The 14,756-nt window shown below is 44.4% G+C and overlaps 1 protein-coding gene across 1 annotated transcript in view; it reads right to left on the bottom strand.

Annotated features, from left to right (window-relative positions):
• LYST (lysosomal trafficking regulator) overlaps positions 1-14,756 on the bottom strand; it is a 2,674,875-nt gene that overhangs the window by 1,615,743 nt on the left and 1,044,376 nt on the right.

A 14,756-nucleotide genomic window follows, 5' to 3' on the forward strand; every position in this document is an offset into this window, starting at 1 on the left:
CGACCTACACGACAGCTTCGGACACCAGACCCAGCCAACCACCACAGAACCTACAACCCCAGACATCACCCTCAACACCTGGACTCACATCAGCACGGAGGAGACCAAAGCTACCATGAACTCCATCCACTCCGGTGCCCCTTCGGACCCCTGTCCACACTTCATCTTCAACAAAGCCGACGACATCATCGCCCCGCATCTCCAGACCATCATCAACAGCTCGTTTGCTTCTGCCACCTTTCCGGAGAGCTGGAAACACGCGGAAGTAAACGCCCTACTGAAGAAACCTACGGCGGACCCCAGCGACCTGAAGAACTTCCGCCCCATCTCGCTCCTCCCCTTCCCTGGGTCATACAGAAGACCGTCAACAAGCAACTGACCAACTTCCTTGAAGACAACAACCTACTCGACCCCTCTCAGTCCGGATTCCGAGTCAATCACAGCACAGAAACCGCCCTCATCTCAGTCACAGACGACATCAGAACTCTGATGGACAACGGAGAAACAGTCGCCCTCATCCTCCTCGACCTCTCGGCTGCCTTCGACACCGTCTGCCACCGAACCCTAACATCCCGCCTGCGCTCCACCGGTATCCAAGGTCTGGCCCTGGACTGGATCACCTCTTTCCTCTCCAACCGCTCCCAAAGAGTCTACCTCCCTCCATTCCGCTCAGACCCCACTGAGATCATCTGTGGCGTCCCACAAGGCTCCTCGCTCAGCCCGACTCTCTTCAATGTCTACATGAGCCCCCTCGCCGACATCGTACGCAAACACAACATCATCATCACCTCCTACGCCGACGACACTCAGCTGATACTTTCCCTCACCAAGGACCCCACTGGCCCCAAGACGAACCTGCAAGATGGAATGAAAGACGTTGCAGAATGGATGAAACTCAGCCGTCTGAAACTGAACTCAGAAAAAACTGAAGTCCTCATCCTCGGAAACACCCCGTCCGCCTGGGACGACTCTTGGTGGCCCACAGCCCTAGGCACTGCACCAACCCCCTCAGACCACGCACGCAACCTCGGTTTCATCCTGGACCCACTTCTCACCATGACCAAACAAGTCAACGCTGTATCATCTTCCTGCTTCCTCACTCTCCGCATGCTCCGAAAGATCTTCCGCTAGATCCCCGCCGACACCAGAAAAACTGTGACTCACGCCCTCGTCACAAGCCACCTGGACTACGGTAACACCCTATACGCAGAAACCACCGAATGCAAAACGCCTCTGCCCGCCTCATCCTCAACATACCCCGCAACAGCCACATCTCCGCCCACCTGACACCTGCACTGGCTTCCCGTCAACATAAGGATCACCTTCCGGCTCCTCACCCATGCACACAAAGCCCTCCACAACAAGGGACCCGAATACCTCAACCGTCGCCTCAGTTTCTACACGCCCACCCATCAACTTCGCTCCGCCGTCCCTCGCACTCGCCGCCGTCCCTCGCATCCGCCGCACCATGGCAGGTGGGAAATCCTTTTCCTACCTGGCGGCCAAGACATGGAATTCCCTCCCCGCCAACCTCAGGACCACCCAGGACCACCTCGCATTCCGGAGGCAGCTCAAGACCTGGCTCTTCGAGCAGTAGTAGCCCCCTCCCCCTAGCGCCTTGAGACCCTCACGGGTGAGTAGCGCGCTTTATAAATGTTTTTGATTTGATTTGATTATGCTTCAACAAAATATAATAATACCAACTCCCCTGCCCCAGTGAAGCTCAGCAACAGCTGACCACCCAAACAGTTTAATTCAACAGTGCAAGGAATACACATCACCAACATTCCAACAGGAATGGCGATAAGGGAGTTGGAAAGATCCAGCCAGGCAAGTGCGCAGACTCCATTCGCCATGCTGGCTCCTTCTCAGCCCATTTCGTCCTTTCTGTGAAATAGGAACATCAGGAAGAGGGGGCCTCTGTAGGAACACTACAGCGATCTGGGGGGGTCACTTTATGGAGTTCATCTCCTACCAGGCTCAGAGCATCTGATTTAGAGTCACCAAAATGGTACTCTGAAGTCACACTGTCCTCAGAGTCGGAGACCCTTGCTTCACCAATTGCCACCACCTGCAGTGCCGCTGCTTTGTCTACGTCCAACTGCATTTGTGTGGGGTTTAGGCAATGTGCCTCATTGGGAGGCGCACTGCGAGCATCGCCTCTGTCATCGTCAGGGGCCCACATCTGCCCCCTGTAAGAGGCTGGCTCAGTTTATGGTGTACACGTATGGTGTGGCACCCTATACTGAGTCCAGGCAACCTTTAGTGATAGTAAATAGGTGTGCACATAGCAAAAACTCTCTAGGGATAGCTGAGGTGAGCAGCTGAAGGGTATCCATGAGGAATGTAAGGCACTTGCAACACCACAGCAGTCAGAAAACACCTCACTCACAAGAAAGAACCACACAAGTATTGCAAAAATAAAGCTTTCTTCATTACAGCACTAATTACTAGACTAGCATTGGCATGTCTCCCTTTGGAGACATCTACCCACAATACATACACAAAATAACCAGCAGAAATAGCATAGAATACAAGGGGCCCTATGGGAGGGCCAAACCATCTACTAAGAAAGTGGAATGCAAAATGGTGAACCCAACCAAGGCAAGTTTGCCAGTTAGTTAGGGGCCGAGGGTAGATGAAAACACCAGAGGTAAATACAGTAAGTGTCCTAACCACCAGCTGCATGGTAGTTCCCTTTCCAGTCATAATATAAACTAACACACAGAGTAATGGTTGGATTTTGTGTGATTCAGGACCCTTCCCAGTGGACCCCAAGCAAACTAACAGACAAGAGGAAGATTGGAGCGTGCCTCCAGCCGAGCATACTCAGAAGACAGGAGTACCTGCACCGGGAGGCCCGGATGCAGAGGGGAGAAGGGACTCTCTCTGAAGTCAGTGGATGCCTCAGATTGTCCAGCTGCTGTCACGACCAGTGGACCAGGACGGTGGAACCCAAGGACGGATTTTGGATGTGGAGGACCTAAATAGGAAGGGGGCACAGTCCAGCACCCTTCGAGGTGCCCAGGTGGTGTAGGTGGCAATGCCCACCCTCCTAGAGGTAAAGTTCCTGCAAGTCGGCGGAGGAAGAATTCCAGCTGCGGGGCCCAGGAGCTGCAGAAGATCTCAGGAGTCAGCTATGAGCTATCCCTCAACGGTCGCTGGATTGCAGGATAGTCAGTGACCAGCCAGGTCACCAACAAGTACTGGCAAATGCAAGCAGGAGCTGAAGAGGTATTTGCAGAGTTTCGGGGACCAGGAAGGTCCAAGAGACTCTACCCTGGAATCCCCTTCCAGGGTATGGCCTGCTGCTGGCCATGCGCACGCAGGAAGGCTAGCAGAAGTCGTTGGAGGATAGAGGCTGATCTTTGAGTTGCAGAGTGCTGGAGCCTGAAGATCTCCTGGAGGAAGAGTCAACAAGCCTTGGCAAGAGCAAACGTCACAGTACACAGATGTTCTGGTCCAGTGGCAGGAGCAGGGGCCCGCAGTCTCCCAAGTTGGTCAGAAGACCAGCAAGACCCAGAGGAGTCCACAGAACCCCAACTGTGTTGCAAAGCCTTTCGATGTCCATGAGACAGCAGACCCCACCAGCCGGTTGAGATTGTCTTGAGGTGCCTACGGATGCAGGGGGGTAATTCCTTCACTCCAAAGTAACTTCCTTTGTGCTTCCAGGTGCAAACATAGTCCTTGGTACCATGGAGGATGCACAGCCTTGGATGTAGCAGAATTCTTGCAGGATCAGGAGAAGCAATGGTGCAATGGGAGCCTTCCCACCAGAAGCAGACGTGTTTTGGTTTTAAAGTACACCAGCCCCGGTTCCAGAGGCCAGGAGCAAAAGATGTCTTGCAGAGAGTTCTGTGTAGAGTCTTGCTCGACAAATCTCAGGACCCACCGACGGGGGAGCCTTTAAGTAACCCTAAAAGCAGGTTGGTCACTCTCTGAATTGAGCCACCTATCAAAGGGAGTCAGGGACGTCATCTACCTGGACTAACCAGTCAGATGCTCCCAGAGGCCTCTGCCCATCTTGTTTTGAAGATGGCAGAATTGCCTGGCCTCCTGGCGGACCTCTGGGTAGCTCCTTAGGGGAGCAGCAGGATAGGGTGGTGGGGGTGGTGGTGTTGGAGGGTTCACTCTCCTGTCCTTTGTGTAGTTTTGTGCCAGAACTGGAACTGGGGGTTCCTGAACTGGTCCAAACTGGATTATGCAAACAGGGCACCAACTGTGCCCTTCAAAGCAGTAAGGTGGCGCTCCGAGGCCACCCCAGCCCTTAGACACCTAATACACAGGGGGAGGTGGTCACACCTCTCTCTTGCAGGAAATCCTTTGTTCTGCCTCTCCAGCCTAAGGCTGCACAGGCAGAACTGGGGATGCTATAAGGAACCCCCAGAGTACATGGCATCATGCAACTAGCATTGGAACCGGTGTAGTGGCACGATTCCAACATGTATGATAACAAACATGCCTAGGTTCTGAAAAGCCATTATGTAGTTGGACCACTCGTGTTGACCAGTATCCACTACATACCTTAAACTGGCTTCCCTGTACTTACAGAGTCCAGGAAATGGTTCTGTAGGGGTACCCTGCTCATGAAAGGGTACCCTCACACTTAGGGACATGCACCCTGCACTTGGGCTGAAGGGCCTACCAGACGGGTGACTTACAGTGTCGAAGCGCAGTGACCAGAATATACGGCAAGCCTTATATCTGTTGTGAAAGGGTGCATGCACTATTTCAAGCAGGCTGTACTGGCAAGCCTGCAGACACAGTTTGATTGGGCTCCTATGGGTGGCACAATACATGTTTCAGCCCAAGGGGGACCCCTGGTGTACCAATGCCCTTGGTACCGAAGTACCATATACTAGGGACTATGCCAATTTAGGGTGTAAAACATTTACCAGAAACCAAATTTAGAGGAGCGAGCACAGACACTGGGGTCCGGTCTAGCAGGACCCCAGTGAACTACAGTATAAACATACTGACATCAATTAAAAAGTGGGGGTAATTATGCTAGAAAGATGGCACTTTCCTACACCCCCAAAATAAGCACCATGTGGGAAGAAAGCCCTCAATTCACACGCAGCACTACCTCTTCAGCTACTGGGTTGGGATCGGCACTGACGCTGCCCGGGAAGAATAAGCCCTGTGGCAGTCTCTAGATTGCCATAGTCATCTGTGCGGGATCGCCAGACTCTGTGCTGGCAGAGGCTTCTGCAAATACGAACCCCAGCTCACCATTCTTCTCATGGGTGATCAGTGCCCCCCCCCCCACCCCCAGGCACTCCTGGGAAAAGCACCACCATTTCAGGGCTTGTCTGCCAGGCCGAACCTCTCACTGTCCAGGGCCTCACAGGCAGGCAGTCATAGCTCAGGCCCGTCAGCTGGTCCCGGCTAAGATGTGGGTGGGCGAATGGCCCCCAAACTGACCTCTAGGGGCTGCTCGCTGCCATTAAGGGGAGTCTGCCTGCAAACTGGTCCCAGACACAAAACGGATCAAGACAGGCACGGAGGTCTGGTCTACACGTCTGCTCTGTCGGCCATCTAGGCCACACCCTGCAATTTGGCTGATGAATGGTTGAGATGGGGAATCAGTCCTGTGACATATAAAGGTGATTGGCCCTTGAAAGGCAGCTGGATATTGATGTGAGTGCACTGATCTGTTGGACTGGGCCCATGGCCAGCAATTTTCAAGTCTTGAGTGTGGTGTGCGAGTAACATGTGAATGCACCATAAAGTGGTTGGTGCCCTGAAATAGCTTTATGGCTCATTTTCAGTAATCTTAGTTTCAATATTCAGATACTCTGATGAGTATTTCTGCTTTGAAATTAGCATTTTTGGAGGTGCTAAAACAAACCAGTCTAAGTGGTGGATTAACTTTAAAAAATGAGTACCAGATTTATATCTCCATCAGTAAGGGTACTCTGTTGCAATTGTGATAGAGTAACCTTACTGTTAAGATTATGGTCTGGCAGTCCGATATATATGCGGATGGACCATTAGTGTAACCGTTGGGGAAGGCTACTCCATCTCTGGCATGGTTTCATCCCCACCATGTCCAAAAGGAGTAAGTGCCATCTGTGGCTGACCACTATGTCAATTCACCTAATTTAGATGTGCAGACATACAGGTCAGTTTTCAATACTTGTCACCACCTGGAAAACCATGGTGGTAAGAGGAAATAAAAACTGTCTAATGTCCCCCTTGTCATGGGAGATAATGCCCATGGTAAGGAGGGCATTTTTTTTTCAAAAAGGAAATCTGGCTTCCAGAATTGTTTTTGAAAATAAAAAAAAATAAAAATAATTTGAAGGACATGGGTGGCTTTATCATGTTAATGGAGTAGTGCGTCAAATGTTAAAAGGCATTGACAGGAACTGCCATGACTGAGGCTCCTGCAAGGGATTCTGGGCAAAGAAATCTGATGAGAACCACACAAGTCACCCCTCCCTGGATTCACCCAGGTGTCTAGTTTTAAAAACGGTACAGGTTTACTAGGTTTCCCTAGGTACTGGCTGAGCTAGGACTCAAAATCCACAGCTACCAATTTTTGCTAGGTTTCCTAGGTGCCACTGAGCTAGGGCCCAAAATCTACAGCTACCCACTTTGCAAAAAATTTATCAATTTTCAGTGGAAGGTGATGCATCCATGTTGCATTTTGGGCTGTTTCCTGTGGCAGGCACTAGGCCTACCCACACCAGTGAGGTACCATTTTATCAAAGGCTTGGAGGAATGACTGGGTTAATGGAAGTTTGTGGTTCCCCTCAGGTTCCAGAATTTCCCATCACAGAAATGTGAGGAAAATGTGTTTAAGTCAAAATTTGAGGTCCGCAAGGGATTGTGGGTAAAAAAAGACCTGGTGAGACCCACACAAGTCACCACACACTGACTGCCCCAAAGTGTCTGTTTTTCAAAAATTTACATGTTTGCTAGGTTTCCCTAGGTGCTGGCTGAGCTGGGGTCCAAAATCTTCAGCTACGCACATTGAGAAAATAAATAAATAAATAAAAAGAGTCAGTTTTCACAGAAACAACGTGATGTTGTGTTATGGCACAATTACTACATAGGCACTTGGACTACCCACACAAGTGAGGTACCATTTTTATAGGAAGATTTGTGGGAGTGTAGAATAGAAGAACATTTGTTATTACCAAATTGTTTTTTGCTGCACTTTTTCCTTTCAAGTACGAATACCAACAAATTCAGAGATGTACAAAAAACACTGCTCCTAAATTCCATATCTTGTGCCCATTTCAGAAATACATAGGATTATTTGATACCCATTTCTCACTCTACATATTTCACCATATGAATACTCTGTACACAGTGGAAAAACCATTATATCATGCAGCTCAGTTGTTGGCTCTGGGTACCATGGGCTCTTGGAGAACCTACAAACCTTATATATTCCCACAGCTGTAATGGAATATTGCTTTTGCAAATCTGTTATCATGACAACAAGTTACAGATGAGAATGTCACATATGGCTGTCTTTTCCTACTCATTTAAAAAAATATATATTTCAACAGTTATTTTTCTTGGGAAAACCTTGAGAAATCTAAACTTATAACCCCTTGCTTTATTCAGAATTTTGTCTACTTTTCAGAAATCTATAGCTTTCCTGGATGACCCTTGGGTTTCACACTGGTTTCCACCACAGACCGGATGTAAGCCGAGAGCAAAATAAAAGGAAAAATGAGCTACCTCTTTGAAAAATGCCAAAATTGTTGTACAAAATTAGTTTTTTTTTAATCGTCTCTGCATGTTCCTGAAAGTTGGGAAGATGGTGACTTTGGCACAGCAAACAATTCATTGATACAATTTTTAGGGGGCAAACAGACACTTTTATATGGAGCACTTTTTACCTTTATTTTTCTCAAAAAACTCAAAACCTTGCTATATTTTGCCTATATTCTCGGGTCCCTCCACAGAAATCCTCAAACCCTGGATATTATTAGAATCCCCAGCATGTTAGGAGAAAAAGGACGCAATTTTGGTGTACATACCCTATGTGGGAAAACTTAGAGCATAAGCTCAAACTACTTGAAATAGCCAAAAAAGAGTTAAACACAGGGATGGGGTGGACCCAGCAGTTATGGGGTTAAGTAATGACAAGACTATAAAATGTCAAATGAGATTGTTTAAAAAAACATATTTCTGGAGCCTACTTACAGGCTAAACTGTGCCTCATTCCATGTATTTTCATTACAAAAAATAAGCAGCTAACCCAAATAGTGACTAATTTAATAAAATGAGTCTAGAAACATTCCATAACCCTTTTTTTAAATAAGCAACCAAATGGCAATTGTTAGCTGATAGTCTGCAATAGACATGAGAATAAAAACCGGCACTGTGCCTTTTAAAGGCGTCTGCCTTCCTCCGTCGTCCCATCATGGCCCAGAAGTGACAGGCTAGTGCCATTTTTAAGGTCTCAAGAGCTCAAATGTCTAGGAGGTGGGAGAGCTGTTTATGACTTTGATGAGGATTGCTCTGGAAAGGAACTAGAACTCTAGGAAAGTAGATTTTCCTTCTCCTCCAGGGGATTCAAATAAATAGTCATACGTTCTGAATAGAAAAGTAAGCCCATCTCACAAGAAATGGAAGACAATAGAACAAAACACATCACCAATAAAAAAAATATAATTAAAACACAAAAAGCTTAGCAATTCTGTCTGAATTCTTGTGTTGCGGACAAATGAAAAAGCATGTTTATCATTTGTAACTCTATGAAACATAAACCTTTATTTTTTATAACATCTGAGATTATACATACTTGTATAGACTAGTAAAACATGCTTTAAATTTTGAGCAGCTAGCTTGGAAAAAGGTGAAAAAGACACTGATTAGTATTTAAATTCCATTTTGCCCTTACCCATTATCACCCAAACAGGCTGCTCAAAGAAACCTCATTCAGCATTGTCTAAATAGGTATCTCTAAGAAGCTTAACTTCTTCGCCTCCAACCTGGAGTCCAAATCAAGACAATGTCTCGTAAACGCAAAGAAGGACCTCTGTGTAGAGGCCTTACAAATGTATTAAATAGAGACATTTCCAAACAGAGCCACTGTAGCTGCTTTTCCCCTGTCTGAATAAGCTATAGGTCTACCAGGGAGAGATCTGTCTGTTAACTGGTAATAAACTAAAATACAAGCCACTATCCATCTTGAGATGGATTATTTTGTCTAAGGTAAAGTAGTTCTTACAGGACCATTGTTTATTAAACGATGATCAGACTGCCTGGCCTATTTTATCCTGTCTAAACAGACCTCTTCACATCTACCATATGAAGGCTTCTTTCTTCTGGGGAAAAAAAAGCTACAGAAAGAAAGTCAGTAAAGAAACGGTCTAATTGACATGAAAACCAGAAATCACCTTAGGTAGAAAACACATGTGAGTTATCAACTACATCTTTATTTTTACTTGTATAGGGTTCCTGAGAACACAATGCCTGAATCTCACCTACTGTGTGAGCTGAGGTGATACCTACCAAAAAGGCTGCTTTCCATTTTGAATGCTGCAAGGCTGTCTTGGGTATAGGCTTATATATATAACAATGTTTAGCCTCCAAAGTGGAGATGGGGACTTGGAATGAGAAAATTCTTTCTTAATACCCTCTATGGAGTCTGTCATAACAGGCATTCTAAAGGACGTGTTTTATGTAAAGATTGCTAAAAGGTGTCCCTTGATGAAAAATGCAGGCCAGAGCTTGCTAGTTGTAGACAATAAGGAATCACGGGCCATCTGAAGTTATCTTAGTTGTTTTCAATAACCAGATGCAGAAACTCTTCCATTTGAAAGCATATGCAAAGGACACTTTGTTCTCTTACAATGTCCATACAGTGCTGCAGTTAATTCAAAAGCCCATAATGTAATAATTCAGGAGCCAGGCCAATAAGTTCAACGGTGGAAGGATGGGATGCAGAATCTGACCTCCAAACTTGTAAAGGTGATCCAGTCTGTACAGCAGCTTCCTGTGTGGTCACTTTGATAGATGTAGGAGGTTCATGAGCCACTCAGCGCTATTAAAATAATTCCTAATTTTGCACTGGTTTAGTTTGATCAGCACTTGCAAAATTATGAGTATAGGAGGAAATACAAATAAAATCCTCCCCGACCATTCTATCTAATGGGTATTTACCTTGAACCCAGGTTGATTGTACTTGGAGGAGTAGCCTTGGCTTTTGTTGATTCCCGTGTGCACCTAAGTTTATTTAAAGAGCGTTTTAATCATGAAAGATGCTTTCCAGGTTGGAAAATACATTCATGGTTTTCTTTGAATTACCTACTGATTAAGTCAACCTCTACATTCTGGATCTATGGCAGATGAACTGGTATGATGTGCAAGTCTCTTGTGATAAGCTATCTCCGGATCATTTGTGCTTTCAGGGACAGTAGGATGGAATGAGTCCCACCTTACTTATTCAGACAATACACTGTTATTGTGTTGTCTGAGCAAGCAAGGACTTTGTCTTGAAAAACAAAGAGGGGCAATTTTGGAGTTGATTGGACTGCTCTCATTTCCAACAGGTTGATATGATCACTAGTCTTCTTCTTTGCCAATGTATTTGTGGCTGTGTTGGGACATCCTGGTGGCAGAGAACTTCTTTCAGCAGATTCTTTGAACTGCACCACCAAGTAAATGACTGGATCACAGTCTGGGAGAGTGTAAGATAGCTTTCCAGCTATTTGCAAGCTAAATTCATTGGCCCTCCAAGCACTGCTGAAGTGATACCTAGAATGAGGAACCAGAAAACTGCAAGAGGTTATTGATCCTTGCAGGAACTATCTCTGGTGTGCCATCAGATGAAGTGTTTAACATAGTGCAACACTTCAGATGGACGGATGATAGTCACTCCTCAAAGCACATGCTCTTGTGACCCGAGTGCCCAATACTATGCCCAAATATCTAACTTTTGAACTGGGGCGGTATTCTACTTTTTTCGGTTGGCATGCAGCCTCAGGTGGCAAAGGATACTTGAAGCCATTTCCAAAGTGTCATTCTTAACCTTCTGGCTTCTGTGGACACCCATTAAATAATTTCTCAAATCTGAAGGTTCACCCATTGAATTATTTGAATCCATGAGCCCCCACTAAGCCATTACTAAAACCCAGGATCCCAGCATAATCAATTCTGATGCACAGAGCTGCAAAACAATACACAAAAATATAGACCCAACCATTCATCATACAAATACATAGATGAAATATTTTATGTTATTGACAAATAAATATTTAAATAAATCAAAATACAATTTTAATTTTAGTGGGAAGGCTGACGTTTTTCTGAATTCAATTGAGGTCACCCATTGCCCATATTACTTTCTGTTTGATTTACCTGCACTGCTCCCATGAATATATCTGCAGATTTCAACCTAATTTTTAGACTCCAGTTCCAAATCCCTTTTAAAATTTTTAGTTTTACATTTTGTTACTTTATTTATGTAGACTGTCATTATCTGTTAAAAATATTTAAGTTTCTAAGCAGTGGTGGATCCCATGACAAGCCGTCACAGATGCCTATGGGTCCCCAGGCCACAGGTTAAGAAACGCTGGTGTAGAGCTGCCTCCGATGTAACAGCCTTTAATAACCAGTCTTCTAGATAGGAACAGAAGAAAATCTTCATCCTCTGAAAATGTGCTGTGTCATTCACCATACATTGTGAGTACGTCTAAGGTGCGGACTTTAGTTCCAAAGGGGGGGCATGATTATGGGGATATGAAAATAGGCACTATGGCATACAACATGTGTTTCTGTTGTAACCGGGGTAAAACTGGTGTAAGGCCAACATCCTGAACTTCTAACTCTCTCTGAAACGATCTGAGTATGCAACTGATTTCTCAGTTTGGAAATTTCTTTCAAACCAGAAAGTAACTGGAAAAAATGTCTGCTCCTTTGCGGTGATAGGGAAACCCCTCTACAACATGTTTCTCTAGTGACGTGTTCACAGCCTTTCAGTGTTTCTCTTGATGAAATTGAGAGGACTTATGGCGGTACGGTAGGAGGAGGGGGTTTCAAATTCAGATAACATCCGTTCTGAACAACATTCAAGACCAATTTGCCTTTTTTTATTTTCTGCCACTCTTCAATGTAGTTTACAAAAGGAAGAGACCTGTGATCCCTGTTATCAAAAGCTGTAAAAATAAACTTAACTTTCACTTGTTGGGTATGTGTGGAAACAGGTAGTCAGATGAAGACCTTAAAGACATACTAACAGTTTTTCCTCTCATACCTATTGCAGACTATCTGCTAACATTGCCCATCCTTTCCTTGTTTTAAAAGCTTTGTAAAAGATGTCTTTAGTCCTCGTTTGCTAAATTAGTTAATATTTGGGTTAACTGTCTTCTTTTTATAAAATGAAAAGAAATTAAATGTGGCCAATTTTAGCTGTGTGAACATACAACCTTTTCTCCATTTAAAGTGTACTCTTCCACTGAAAATGGACGCACACACACACACACACACACACACACACACACTTATTTAGTGAAGTGCTCTGTGATCCCACACATGAATGGGACAATTCAAAGCTCATGACTATTGGTGAGTATCCCCTGGAAGAGAACAGAAAACACTACACAATAGCAATATAAACACTAATTTAGTTATACTATATTAGATAAAACATAGACTCACAGTAAAGGTTAGTAAACAATTTTGTCATTTGAGGTGTGAAAATATTTTTAATGATAAAATTATGAAATGCAAACCAACAATCACCACTTTTAACCATGAACTATCACCCTATCATTCTGAATTACTGGTCATATATACTTTGTCAAAAGCCAGTATTAGACATATCAGGCAACATATTTTTTATCCCAGCCCTAAACGCTGGCATTAAGGCAGCATAAAGTGTAATAGAAGCACCCAACCTAACAATCTGTTTACAATGTTTAGGCTTAACAGTAATTTGAATATCAAACTCACTTGAAAGGATTGTAAATTTAGTTTAAATTTCAGATGAATATTGAAGACAAATGATATCTTCATCATACTTTCTTTTGTTCTAGATTTGCGCCAGTCCTCTTAAACAACACATTGTCACACTACTCTTAAAGCAACAGAAACTAGGATATTGCTTAACTACTATCCCCATCTCCAACCTTGCTTTTGCAGCAAGCTCATGGAAGGAGAGGTGATGAAGCAAATAGGTATATTCAACTAAAATACATCCTTTATGACTATTAGTATGGATTTATAGTTTTGATGGGTAGGCAATCAGCCCTAGCTAAAATAATGGAAAAGCTTCTCCTTTCCATGGACAAATATGAGAACAAAGCACATATTCCATTTACCTATCGTCTGCCTGCAACTCTTGACTACACAGTGCTTCTGAAAAGACTAAAGCAGTAAGCAGGCATGTTATACATGTGTCAGTTACTTTTTACAGTTCACCAGAGAATTTCCCTCTCTTACCTAATATTTAATACCCACATATCCCCTGTCACTGCTACTCAAACAATACCATGTGCACTTACAAATGAATATAGATCAAATGTAAATTCACATGCATCTACATTAAATTAAATATTCCCACCATCACCTCATGCTTGGATCATATGGTCCACTGGATGAAAGCGAGCCACCTCCACATGAACGGAGCCAGATTGAGATCCACATTCAGAGGTAAATCAGTTGTCCCATCTTTAACTGACCCAGAAATCTAGGAATTCCTGCCTAACCCAACCTTAAAGCCAGAAAACATGTAGATAAGCTTTGATTCAGAACTTGCATTTCCCCACTAAGTCAACATTATGATTAAGGGCCTCAGTGTCCAGCTATTTATTGGCAAAATTCTCTCACTACCACTCCATAGCAATCATCGAACAAAGCAGTATACAGGCGTCGGGCAAGTCACATATATACTACTAAAAAATTGGCTACAATAGTTTTCTAAAGAAAGTCAATACCTGACTACAGAGACTACAAACCTAGGTAGCCAGATTCTGCCTAAACCTCTGAAAACTCAGCCAAACGTGTACCTTAAAAGTTCACCGCTACTCCCCGTAGAAACAGGATCAAGTTGAAGGTTACCTGAATACCTGCAAACAACAGCTCAATGATACACACCAATTAATAACCTTCAGCCATTGTCCATGTAGGAAGCTGGCCTGGTGTGTGGTGAGCACCTATGGTGTTATCACCTTATACAAGGTATCCCCTATTAGTGAAGTGCAGTCAGTGTCTAGAAAGTCAGGATCTCTAGAGGTAGCTGTGAATGAGCAGCAAAGACGTATCTAGGAGACATGCAAAACTTATGCAATACCACTGTAGACCCACAGCACTTACACACATGAAAGAACCACACAGTGTTACAAAAGTAAAGGTACTTTATTATGGTAACACAAATACCAAAATACTATATAGGCAACACCACAACTGGAGCAAAGTAAACACACTATTAAGTACACCTTAGGCGTCAGTGATTAGCATAAAAGGCAATAGAATACAATGAAAACAATAGTAAGTACTTAAGGCCCTGGAGAGGACCAAACCATATACTGAGAAAGTGGAATGCGAACGTCGGGCCCCACTCAAGGAAGTGGAACCAGTAGAGGAGAGCTGAAGGAACTAGGAACCCCAAAAAAGGTAAGTATCAGAGTGCCCCCAGCAATAAAAGAGCTAAGTACCAGGTTCTCCCCAAACCCACCAAAAGGACTTCAGAAAAAAATAATGCAAGACCCAGACAAGACTGCAAGAAACCAAAGGTAGATCCTGGCAGAGGAAGACCTGTAAAACAAGTGGACCAAGTCCAGTTCACG

The sequence above is a fragment of the Pleurodeles waltl genome, chromosome 5 (assembly GCF_031143425.1).
Source record: "Pleurodeles waltl isolate 20211129_DDA chromosome 5, aPleWal1.hap1.20221129, whole genome shotgun sequence".
NCBI lineage: Eukaryota > Metazoa > Chordata > Amphibia > Caudata > Salamandridae > Pleurodeles > Pleurodeles waltl.